Source organism: Vigna unguiculata, chromosome 7 (genome assembly GCF_037176805.1).
Source record: "Vigna unguiculata cultivar grain cowpea cultivar isolate G323 ecotype 2 chromosome 7, ASM3717680v1, whole genome shotgun sequence".
Classification (NCBI taxonomy): Eukaryota; Viridiplantae; Streptophyta; class Magnoliopsida; order Fabales; family Fabaceae; genus Vigna; species Vigna unguiculata.
Window position 1 is genome coordinate 34,230,100 of NC_140798.1, and position 13,994 is coordinate 34,244,093.

Here is a 13,994-nt window from a genome sequence, read left to right on the forward strand (position 1 = left end):
TATGATCTATGACCGATAAGGATGCAAACATATCTAGAGGGGCTAAATCTATGAGAAGTCAATGGTTCAGAGTGACTGACCTAATAACCATAACCAAAGGGGTCACCAGTGGCGGAGGATCATTGGGGCAGGGGGTGGCCATGGCCCCCCCTCCCCCACAATTTTTAATTTTTTATATTATATATATTAATTATTTTTAATTTTTTATATTATATATATTAATTATTTTCAATTTTTTAATTTTTTTATTATATATAACATATAAAAATTGATAAAAATTAAATGAGATATATTTTTATTTATTTTATAAGGCACAATATTTAATGTTAATAAATATTAAAATATAAAATCAAATGTAATAAATAATAAAAATATTTATTAAGATATTTTTTATTTTCTTTCTCATTGTATTTTTCATTTTTCACAAGTTATATTGATTTCACATTTTCACATGTTTTCTTTTCATTTTGAGAAAAAAAAAACAGTTAAATACAAAATTATTCTTTTTTTCTTTCATTTATCATTTGTTCTCTTTCATTTATGAAGACAAAAGGTAACTCTCTCCTATTACTTGATAGTGAAATATTTTTTTAATAGTTAATATTATTTTTTACCTCATGAGCCTTATATTTATTTTTTATTATTATAGGAAAAAAAAATGATTGTACTATGTGTTTTTTCATAATCAGCTTTTAATGAGAATTGATTGTCATTGATTTTTTTCTTTTAGTAACTTAATTTTTATTTTTTTAATTAAATTATGATAAATTATTTTTTAATCTTAAACTTAAAAAAGAAATAGGTATATTGACGAAGAATAAAAAAATAGATTTATTTCTTAAAAGTGATAAAAAGAAAGCTATTGGTGAAGATGAAATCAATACAAATTCAATATCTTAACTTTATGTATCCTGAATCATGATACAAATAATCATATTGTTCTATTAGAGAAACATGTTTTATATTAATATTTTGGAACATGTTTATCTTTACATTGAAAAAGAAATAGTTAAAAATTTTAGTTTTGACTCAATTATGGATGAGTTCAAAAATCTGAAAAACAAAGGACAATTCTTTGTATATGTATGATTTCTTTAGATACACGATTATACTAAATTATGTATACACTTTTATTGTGTTAATGACAATAATTAAATATATAAATTTTGAATTTTGAGTATATTATTTTGGCTCTCCCAACATTATTAGTCAAGATCCGCCACTGGAGGTCACCATACACATGAAGAGAAATATACCATATGAAAAAAAAAACAAGGGACTCATCCTTGAGGGGAGATTATTGAAAATAGTCCAAGTGTAAGTTAAAGTCTCACATTGAGTAGAAAAGACAAAAAGTTAAACACCATTATCTTAGGATTTTGAAGTAAAAGTGATGTCAAATATCTTATATGTGTAATAATAATGTCATATAACCATATAGAACAATAATATTCTCCATAACAATGACTATAACCAAAACATAAGAAGTAATATAAAACCCAACACTTCTCTTGTATTATAGTTGATCTTTTCAATTATGTTTGTATCGCGAGTTTCTGTACATGAGCAGGAAGGTATAAATTTTAGTATGCTTCTGAAGTTGGTTTGATTTAACGTAGAAGTATTATTGTGAGGAAAAAGTGATGATTTTATTGTGAGTTTTGAATTCTAGGTATCTTATAGTTAATAAATACGCATTGATTTGTGTTCATTTCAAGCAACAACCAAGAATGTCAGAAGTGGAAAAATGTAAGTGCGAAAACGGTAGCATGTCAGCAGATGTTCGGCAATTTAAGGACCCCTTTCATCAAATATCATAAATGCTTGCTATAATTTCATGCCAAGAGTTTTCTCAATGCATAAACACTGCACATTTATAATCTCACCAACTAATTTGCATTAATTTTTCCCCCGTTCTTTTAATGCTCTTTCAAACCATAATTTATTAAGAAAATAACTTTGAAAATAAAATGGTTTTCAAACTACATTTGTGTTTGGGGGTCTATAACAAGAAGATATTATATTAAACTTTCAAAATATCTACTTTACTCTTTATGAAAAAATCAATATACAAAAATTATTGATAAAAAAATCTTTTAGATTAAAAAGATATTAACACATCTATTTATTCACAATTAACACATATCCTCTGTTTTTTTTTTTGTAATTTGAAATTTTAGTAATAGTTTTTTTTAGTGTTTAGGTCGGATATCTTATGTTGAATAAGCTAATACGAGACTTTCAAATACAACGAAAGAAGATAGTAATTTTATTAAAATAATTTTTAATTATTCAAGAGTTTAATATTAATCATTAAACCTTATATATAAGATGATGCATTTCATTATATATATATATATATATATATATATATATATATATATATATATATATGTATGTATATATATATACATATATGTATATATATATACATATGTATGTATAGATATATATGTATATATACATATATATCTATATATACATGTATATACATATATATATATATATATATATATATATATATATATATATATATATATATATTATCAATCTCATAAAAAGTTATTTAAGTTTGGACAATGATATTTTTTGACAACTTTCTCTTATAACCTAAGTTGGTATCTTCTAAGTGGTTTTAAAATACATAAAAATAACAAAATAACAAAATTGATAGCCATTTAGAAGATATAACTTCTGATTGTAAGAAAAAGTTGTCCAAATTTAATTGTTAAAAAATCATTTTCCTTTAAGTTTTATGTAACTTCTCTTCTAATCAATCCTCTATTTTAGCCAAAATAAAAACATATTCCAAAAACTACATGTTAAGCATATTTTTATACTAAAAAATCTAGAACAAATGATGATATTTAAAAAATGTTAAATATATAACAAAACATTAGAAAAATATCATAAAAGAAAAAAAAAGATAATCAGGCAATAAAATAATAACAATTTTCATTAATTTGGGACATTTATTCACTTAGGGCATAACTACAACATCAGATATTGGAACGAAAATAAAAGAAAAGAATCTTTAATTTTTTATCTCACCAGCTAATCTCAATTATAAATATTTATGGATTAAAAATAAGGATCAAAGTGTGGGAAATATTTTAATATAATTTAAAAAAACATGTAACTAAAATATTATTCTATGGTTATTAATGTTTTGATGGACTTTTAATTTCATGGATAGATGTTATTTATGGTTAACTATTATATTTTTATTATTAATTAATATTTTATTTAATCAAACTTATTATAATCGATTTTTAAATCTTTCTTTCACCTATAAATACATACATTCATGAATGAGAATAGATACAAACAAAAACACTGGAGCTCATACAAAAGTGTTTTGTATTCTTTTCTAACTTATCTTTTAAGATATGAGTATTCATAAGGTTCAGAGAGTATTTCCTCTACTCGATTGATTATGTGATGAGACATTGTATCTAAGGAGATAAGTGCATATGACTTTTCTCTTGCCTTATCTAGTAGGAATGTTTTTCTCTAAGAAGAGTGTTCTACCTGTCTTAATCCATGATATTTCTATTCATTTTTCTTATTTATTTATTATCTATTATTATTATTATAATAATTATTGGTTCTGATTAATATTCTTTTATTCGTATATATAGTATTATTATTGTTCTAATAATTATTATTATACTATTTATATTTTTATTATTAGTAATATTATTTGATTATTCATTTTTCAACAAAGAATTAGATGAGAATTTTGATTAAAGATAAGATAAAAATCCTTTCCGTAGTGTGTTGAATATTTTTATCTAAAAATAGAAGAGTAAAAAGTAATCGAAAAATGATTTGAATTAATTAAATGTTAAAGATTGAAAACCTTAAAACACATGTAATGCAACTACCATAGGGTGTAGAGTGGTCGCAGCAGACTGGGTAGCACATTACTCTGTTTCTTTGTCTCACTTCAAAATGTTTTATCTTCGTTGGCGGGACAATTTGGTATTGGGGGTGACTACTAGTTTGGGGGGAATACTTTAATCACAATCAATTCTCAAACTTTTCATCATGCCCCGTTTCATATCACATTCCATAAAAATAAGAAAATTAAAAAATTAAAAAATTAAAATAAGGAACTAACAACTAAAATTTCTCAATAAAAAAAAATATAAATTCAGGGACAGTATCATGTTTAACCACCCAAACCAAGCTCTTTTTTATAATTGTAGCAGCATGTGCACAACATTGGGTTCAGTACCATTCCAACAACTCTGATAATTACCACTTTATGGAGACCAATTTCATCATATATCTGGGACAAGTAAAAACCGGATTCTACTCTGCAAACTCCTTTTCTTGGGTTCACAAAAATTAATAACCACTTCTTTCGTATCCTCAACTCATTTTCCAAACATTAATAACCCAACAAATTGTTCTTGTTAGAAAAATGAACAAAAAGTGTGTGCGCGTGTGTATGGAATCAGCTTGCTTTCATTTCATCCCAAGAGAATTCTGTGTCCACATGAATCTAGGAAGAAAGAAAAAAGAAGCTCACCTAATTTATCATCATACGATGTTTAATTAAGAGATTAAGTTGAGTGGGAGTTTAGGTAGAAAGGTTAAGGAAAAAGCTATGACGTCCCTTTTTCGTAAAGAAGAGAAAGGGTATTAATGAGAAACATGGAGTTTAATGATGCAGAGCAAAGAGAAAAGTTGTGAAAATGTTGGTTTTGTGTGATTGTGGTTAGAGGAATGAATCGCAACCGTGCAAATTGCAAAAAATGGTCCCCTAGATACTCATTGTTCCCATACTCTATTTGGTTCATTCTAACTGATGCCTACCTTACATACAACACAGACAATATGAGAAAAAGCATGAAAGCTTCATCCAACAAAAGTTTTAAAAGGCCGTTGAGAGATATATGGAAACTCTCGCTCGCTAGAGTGTGTCTGCATGTGGTGGCGTGAGCGTGATATTATTAAATTCGTTTCAACCATAGGACCACATGCACACATCTTTCTCCTTCTTTTACTTTTCATCATCTTCTAAATGCTTTCTGCTTTCGCTTCCCCTTCCTTAATTCAACTCCCATCTTACCAAAATCGCCAACACCCCGTGATTAATGGACACTCTTCTCTTCAACCCCTACATCCCTTTCATCCCAACTTTTCAACTCCCCAGACCATCAATTTGGAACAATTCCATGTTTTTCTCAAAAGGAACTCCATCAAAATTTCAAAAATATATGCTGCTGTAACACGTTAAATAAATCCCAGGCCCCGAAATAACACAAAAATACAAATTAAGAAAAAAGAAAGAAAGACAGTGATCTATCTTTGTCATATGAGACAAAAAAGATGACAGTGGAAACAGCAAAACTAGCTACTTAGAACCGGAGATGGTCCAAAATGTAGCCTAATAAAAAACGTACAAAAGAGGGAGACAAAAAATTAAAAAGGAACCACATACTTTTATTATGCTTTTGCTAGCTATACGTTTGCCATCTTCCCATCGCTCTTATCTCTACGCAATCCTCAACCTTGGAGAAACCACGAACAACGACACAAGATCTGTGTATATATATACACACATATACATGCATATATAGCCTCACAATAACTATACATATCAAGACTCTATGGAGGCCGCCATGGATTATATATTTTTACACCCTCTTATCGTGCACCTGCAGCAGTTGAAGCTGCCAGCATGATCTGAGTTTACCTTCTTTAACGGTAAGAACAGATCATGTGGCTGCTTCACCTGTTGAACGGAAGCATATACAAACCCTAATTCGCTTTCTCATCCTCCTCTTCGTATCTTCATACAACCCTAGAAAAGGTTTCTTCAATTTATGCATACGATTATATATTCATTGTTGCTTTTTCTGTCTTCTACTTTTTCTGGATGGCTCAATTCCTGTTCTTGTGTGTTGGCTAAATCTGAAGATTGTATTCGAATCGGCTTCGTTCTTGCAGAAAAGAAACAAGAGAGGATGGTGGCATGTGTTCAAGTGACAGTAAGGCGTTATTCGGTGCGTCTTCCTATGATTTTAGTTGTTCATTTCTCACTTGCATATGCAATTATGCGTTGGTTTTTCATTTGTTTACTGATCTTATATATACTCATCGGTACTTCTAAATTGTATATACATATTCGACTGGTTATGATTAGGAGTTCCCAACTTCCAGATCTACAACCACTGAATATAGATGTGCACAATTAGACATTAATTGGATTAATTGCTTTTCTCCTCTCAAAGTAAATCTATTTCACTTTCACTCCATCAATGAATTCAGATCCTTGTTTCATAATCATGGATTGTGCTTACACAATCAAGGTGCTAAGTGAATTCGTTGCGTTGATTTTCTCTCTGGTTGATGATATAGTGAAAATCATTATGCTGCGGAATGGGATGAAAACTGCATGTGTTTTCTATTAACAGATCAACAAAAGTCAACCTTGTGATCTAGTTCTTACCGATATATAAATGGAATCAACTTGTTGGCCAACTAAGACTTCATTCAGAGGGTTAGTATCTTATATATAATTTCACTTCATATTTTTCTCTGCAAAAGTATTTGATGAAAGTCATCTAAAACCTACTGGGTAAAACTAAATAATGACGATTATATTATATTATGACTTCTATTTTATTTAGTTACTCTCATTTTTTATTTTTTTGACATAATTTAGTGTGTATCAATTAATGTATTATTATTTTTGTTAGAATCAATAATGTACGGTAAATCACGTGTAGAGTAAAAGATGAAATCAAATTATAATTTTTTACTAAATAAATGTGTGAATCACGTCTATTTTCTCTCACCTCAGTGTTATTTTTCTTTTTTCAAAATTAGAAAATTGTAAAGTGAACAGCAATTGACAGATACGGTGTATCAATTGAAAAGGCAGAACGAACATATCTCTGGGAAGATCCGTATGTATATGTAAATCTATGACATAACACTTTTAAATTTCCTGACTTGATAGATTCTTACACAAAATGCACGCTATCTATATGGATATTGAACATGTGCATACATGATATGGAAGTTAATTAAGTTAATTCATTGCTAAACACTTCCATTGCTGAAATCAAAGCTTTTGGGGGAGAAGTTGCATATATCGTGCTTTTTAGATTAATTCACAAGAGGTTTTCCTCTGTTGTTCAATTTTTCTAAGTTAAAATGTTGACTATATTAAATTTATTTAGTTGAAATCATTTATGAATTATTAAGGTACTGAATTATATTAAAGTTAAATAAGAAGTTTAATTATCATCTTTTCTTACCTTTTTTATATATGTTATTGGAAAATTTGCTCAAATATCACTGATCATACCTTTTATATATACATGTGTGTGTGGACCAAAATTGTGGGAATAAATGATGATTTTACAAAGAAAAATAAATAAAGTAAAATAAAATAGTTTCTTTGGTCTTGTTGGCTGACTTGAATTTCTTCCATGTGAAGGAAAAATCTTGCTTTCATTATTTCCCTATCCCTCTCACCGGTGAGGTGGGCCAAGACTTTATTATATCGATTAGAGAAATTTATCCTTTCATATAAATTAATAAAAGTATTTGCCATAATGTTAAATTACAAGAGAACAAAAAAGAGAAGTAATCATAGTCATTATTTATATGAAATTAATTAATTTGATTATGATCATTATAACATCATATTCTTACTTATTTTATTAAAGAAAATAAAATCCGTACCAAATTGGTTACAGTAATTTTGATTCTTAATTTCATTTACATTTTTATTTTCTAAATTTAAATTTCAACAATTTTTTTAGCTTATATTGGTTCAATTTTATCAATTGCTTTTTCTTTTCAATAGTAAGTCATAGAAAATAGGTTAAGAGTAAAAAATAATTATAAATGATATTCATATATTTTATTATTAAAAAGTCAAAATTATAAACAGAATTTTATTTTATAAAAACGTTAAAACTTTTTACTTTAAACATCTTCTACCTTTTCTCTCATATTATAATCTCTCTTCTCATCTTTTGAAAGAAAATCCTATTTTAGGATTTTTAATGTCAAGAGTAAACAAATGTGTACCATCATATTTGTTTATGTAACCAGTGTTAGAATTAATTGATAAATTAATTAAATATGTGACTTATGTGAAATATAACGACGACAAATGTCACTTGATAAAATATACGGACCATTACAATATAAGTAAATCTTCGATACCAATTTTAGAAACAAAAAATAGTTAATCATTATAGTGACCAATTTAAATATTAATTTATAAAATAAAAAATTATTGGTTACTAAAATAGATACTATTATAAATAAAAAATTCTAATTGGTCATTAATTAATTAGAGACTAATTTATAATTTTTAGTAACTAATTTTTTTGGTAGTTAAAATCATGGTACTTAATTTTAAAGATTGATTATAATTTTGTATCCATAATAATGATTATTTTAATAACAACAAATTTTTAGTTTTATAAATTGGTATATAAACTAGTCACTGTATTATTAATAATTATTGGTCACTAAAATTTGTGAACATTTAAAAAGTTTTCTTTCCTATTTTAGTTATAATGTTAAATCATAATAAAAATAAAATAAAAAAACTTATAGTATTAGGTCCAAGGCCGATTAAAATAACTATAATCGTATACCTCAATACGTATTTATTACATATTTAAAGCATAGTTTACTTCTTAAAAAATTGTTTATTATAAAATTTAATTATAATATGGTTTATTCTAAAATGTATTTATTTAGTTATTTTAATTATTTATATAATCAGTCATCTTAAGTTTACAGGGATAATAATGAGTTACTCTATTAACCATTGTTCGTTGGAGAAAAAAGAAAAACTAGCTGACTTCATAGAAAGGAGATCAAACTTTATTGATGAAAAAAAATTGATGTTTTTTTTCTTTTATATATTTTGTGAGTTACTCCATTAACCAGTGTTCGTTGGAGAAAAAAAAAACTAACTGACTTCATATAAATGAGATCAAACTTTATTGATGAAAAAAAAATAGACGTTTTCTAATATTTTTTGTTGCATAATTTAATGTTGATTACACTTTTTTTATTAAGATTTAAATTTTTATTTTCCATGTAGATTTCAATTGTAATTGAATTTAATTGTTTCGAAGAAGTTAAATGATGTCAAATAATTATATTTTAATTAATGACATTTTTTTATAATTTGTGATTTGATCTGTATACAAGAAAGGTGTGATATGCTAAAAATTGAACTGGTTTAAATGTGAATTAGATGAACAAATTATCAATATAAATTAATAAGGATGCGGACATGCTTAGTATTGCTATCTATTCAATCTTTTTATAAGTGTTTGTAAAAATGGTCTTAAAAGGAAAGAATAAAAATTATCTCATCTAAATTGTAAGATAATTTTTTTTTTAATTACTCCTTCAGTACAAAATCTCAAATTAGTCTTCAGTAATTCTTTCTAGTCTCAATTTTATCTTGATTTTTAAGAAATTAATATAATTTGATTTTGTTTTAAATTTTTTAAGATAAGTTAAGGATTTTTTTTTTCAAAATTGGAATTATTAATAAAAATGATTTATTTTATTAATTTTAATGTTAATTTTGATGAAATATATTTGACCCACTTTAAAATATTTAACAAAAAAAAAAATCAGATTGTAACATTTTTTTTAAAATTAAGATTATAAATACCGAAAGACCAACTTATTTTTTTAACAAATACAGAAATCAAAAGAATTATTAAACTTAATATTCTTTAGTATAAATTAGAGCAAAGGAGCTATAAGAAATTTATTTGTATAAATGAATTTTAACCATCGAAATCAATATCATTTAGGATACAAATTGTGTAAACGGTGGTAATTTTATGGAATTTTTTCCTGCAACAAATTCTTTTACATTTTTATTATTATCACTATATTCACGTACATTTTATTTCTTTAACTAAACTCTTTTACCGTTGTTACCATTTTTTTATTTTTCTTATTTGAAAAGATTTTTGTTTTTGTTTTAAACTATAAAAATATAGATGTTTTGTTTAATAAAAAAAATTTAAAAATAGGAATTTAAAAGCATAACAAAATATTAATTTTTTAATTAAAATTTATAAAATGAAAAATTATTAAAAATTATTAAAAAAGTTTATTTAGAAAACAAATATAAAAAAAGCAGTCAGAGCTTTTTCTGTAATTTTATTTTAAAATTTTAAAATGTTTGAGTATTTTAAAAAATATTTTTCTTTTCCTAAAATAATTTGAAAAAAAAAATCCAGTTCAAAATTTGGTTAATTGATAACCAAATTTTTACTGATTTTCTTGTGCAGAATGTGTAATGACCAAAAATTTAAAAATAACTAAAAGAAAATTAAATCTTAGTATGTGACTTGACAAAATTCATTAACATGTATTTATAAATATCTAGAAATAATTACAATCAGTCCCGTTTAGTTCAGAAATAGCATATCAATATGTAAAGTATAAAAAGAAAGGCTATAATAAATACAATTTTCACAACAACAAAAAAAATGACATTCATGAGTACTAAAATTAACTAATAATTTAGCGTGAGGGGTCTTACCACTATTACCACTATTTGTTTTACCCCATGATGCACCGATACTTCAACTTAGATCATGTATTAGTGTTTGACACGCATCCGTGTATGATATTTTAGAATACTTTATCGATACTTATCTATGAAGTATCTAATTTATAAAGTCATGGTACACTACAAGAAAATATTTAAAAAATGACCAATTTTAGTGACAAAAATTAATTAATCACTATATAGTGACCAATTTAGGTATCAATTTAAAAACTAAAAATTATTGACAACTAAAATAGTTCTAAAAAATTATAATTAGTCTCTAAATTGATAATTAAAATAGTTTCTATTATGAATTGATTTCTAAATTGGTCACTAAGTTTTGACTCTCAAAATAATTGGTTTCTAAATTGGTCATTAACATTAGCTACTAAGGCTGTGGCTATCAAAATAATTGGTCTCTAATTAGGAAATTGGTCTTTGACATATTTTCTATTACTAAAATTTGTTATTCTTTAAGAGTTTTCTTGTAGTGGTACTTTTATGATGACAATAATTTATATTTTTTCATGTTAACAACTTTAATACATATTGTTTTAATTTGGATTCACACACTAACAAACATATATTTATTATGCTTTTAAGAATGATTGTACCTTTCTCAATATTTATATATCACGTATCATATCCTATTATTTTTAAAATAAATGTATCAACGTATCGGATACGTGTCATATTCGATACACGTATTGTATTCGTATTCGTGCATCATAAGTTTTACCTCTCTGGTCATATATATTAATATACGATCATCATAGAGAAATAAAACCAACCAACACATAAGACAAGAAAAATAATGATAAGTTAATGCATTTTAAATGAAGAGAACTAATATATAAGATAGGACAACATAATAAATAATGTTATTAATATTTTAGAGAAAACCCAATTCCTATATTTACATGTCTCATTTTTAAATATTTCCCTTCTCAATTGCTTAGTCATAAGAGAACATTTTATTTGAGGCTCAATGTAAAAACTCACATATTCCTCATTCAACAAAGTTAATTATCCACATCAATCACAACTCTATCCAATTATCTCATTCAAATCTCAACCCAGATAGTTCAAGCTACAAACTACTCATTTTATAAACTAGTCGAAAAAAACATAAATGATTCACATCCATCAAATCAAAACCTAGGTATCAGCCTCAAACAAATATCAACTTAAAGCAGCTTAAACAACTCGGAATTTAGACTCTCCCATAAGACTTGTGAGACTCTGCACCTGTCACACTTATTTAAAATTATCCATTTTATAATCACATCCAAAATCCCAGGTTCTTCACCAAATGATGACAGGGTTAATTTCACTGGCTCCCTATGCATGATAATATTTCATATCATATTGTTTGCTTTATGAAACTCCATTCGACTCTCACCACCTAGATATTCTTCACTACATGAGTTAGATACTAGTAAAGTCAGGATAGTCTCACTCATGGAATCACCTTTCAATACAATTTGACATAAATATAATAGTAGTAATTTTTCCTCTAAAATACTATTTGGACTCAAACCTCACAATATCAATCCAAACAAAGTTAACAAAATCTTATATTTTCTAACAATCATCAACTTAAATGCATTCTAACACACCAAAATAGTGTATACCAATTACATATATCATTAATGACATAAAATTCATTCTCAAATTGCTCAAAAGATCAAAACACATTAAATGATTCTTGTTCTATTGCAGGTCTAACATAGAGATTCCATTTCACCATATGTATTCGATTGTAATCTATTTATAGACAAAAGTCCATCCATAACATAACTCACCCTCTCAATACTATTTTATTGTATATTGCTACATTAATACGTGACTCAACGATTCAAAACATTTTTTCTTTCCTCCTTCAGAGTTCAACAAGTCTAACATTTAGACTTTTCTTGAGAAATTATCCTCCGAACAATTCTACATATCTCTAGTCTGTAAATCACAAACACAATTAACTCTAATATTCCACACTAATATTTCCACAATTAGAATACATATATCCGAGACTTTTATTCAAATAATTATAAACACAAATCACACATAAATAAAATGATTAGCTTCCATTACCTTAAGGTATATTCTTAATATTGTTCTTCTCTTACACAACTTCAAAGCTTAAACAAAAAATATATCTATCTGAATAAATAAGAGTCCAATTAATTATCAGAGTATGATTTTATGATCACTAATAAACAGAGATCTGCCTAAAGTGTAGAAAAATCACATCCAACCAAAAATTCTAAATGAAAAAGGAAAAACAAATTATTTCAAAGAATAAATTGTAGAAATTGAACTTACTCTATTTCGAGATCCAATCAGTTTAAGGTGATCTTTAACTCTTTGACTACTCAATGGTACTATCAATTTTTTAAAATGGATTATCATGGAGAAAAAAATTGAGAGAAAAAGATTGAGGAATGAGAGTTTGGATGAGAACATGAGTTTGAAAAAAATATCAAAGGAGGTGCAGTCTTTTTTTTCACATTTCTATTCCTCATCTCTCATCTAAAAAAAATTATAAAAAGTTATTTTATTTATTTTTTATTATCATTTTTTCTCTCTTCCTTATTAGGCATGTTGCAGAATGACGGAATTCAGAAGTAAAAAAAGAAAAAAGAAAAGGAAAAGTCATGTTGTCACTGTAAATACAACATACAATGTACATACAATATGGTATGTTGAAAACAAAAACACCAAGTGTTATATGTCAAAAATAAAAACAAAAATACCGTAAAAAGAAGAAAGAAAAAAACATCTTCACACTTAATAATTAAATATTAAAACACTAAATTTTTAAAATATTTCATTACACTAACATATTTAAAATATTTAGTAAATTTTAATACTTTTTCTATTTTGATTTATTTATAAATTTCAATTAGAAATTTTATATTTTGTTATATATTTTTTTCCTAAATAAAACTGTTTTCTAAACAAAATTTTTATATTTCTATAATTCTAATTTTTTTTCCAAATAGAATTTTTTTTAAATAATAATAATTAAACTACATCTATAATAAAAGAGTTGAGGAAAGGAAATGCATATAAATTTAGTGTTGATAATAAAAATGTGAAAGAGTTTATTACCGAAAAAAACCAAAAAATCAAATTTCATATGAAAAAAAAAGATTTGCAAGTTAAAATTAAAAAAAAAAAATCTTATATTGAAAGTATTATTGAGAAATGTTTTATTGGTGAATCATTTGATAATAATTTTGTACTTTGTAAATCCCATTTAATAGTCTCATGCTACTAAATAAAACATACCTATTATGATTCAACAAAGTAAGTAGTATGGATAGACAGTTATAGAGTGCTGATACAGTCATCCAAAATAACCATATAAATAACTAATATAGAGGTGCAGTCTATACAAAATGGAGTTAGCTCATACAATGTA

The 13,994-nt window shown here is 25.7% G+C and overlaps 1 long non-coding RNA gene across 2 annotated transcripts; it reads left to right on the forward strand.

The window, feature by feature from the left end:
* Window positions 1-5,427: 5,427 nt before the first annotated feature.
* Window positions 5,428-7,223, forward strand: LOC114190772 (uncharacterized). 2 transcript variants are annotated; one of them, XR_003605847.2, is made up of 4 exons: window positions 5,428-5,824; window positions 5,962-6,017; window positions 6,373-6,514; window positions 6,844-7,223. It is a non-coding gene; the product is annotated as an uncharacterized LOC114190772 (long non-coding RNA). The 2 variants fall into 2 exon arrangements; XR_003605848.2 differs by having other exon boundaries at window positions 5,431-5,824; window positions 6,373-7,066.
* The last annotated feature ends 6,771 nt before the right edge of the window (window positions 7,224-13,994 follow it).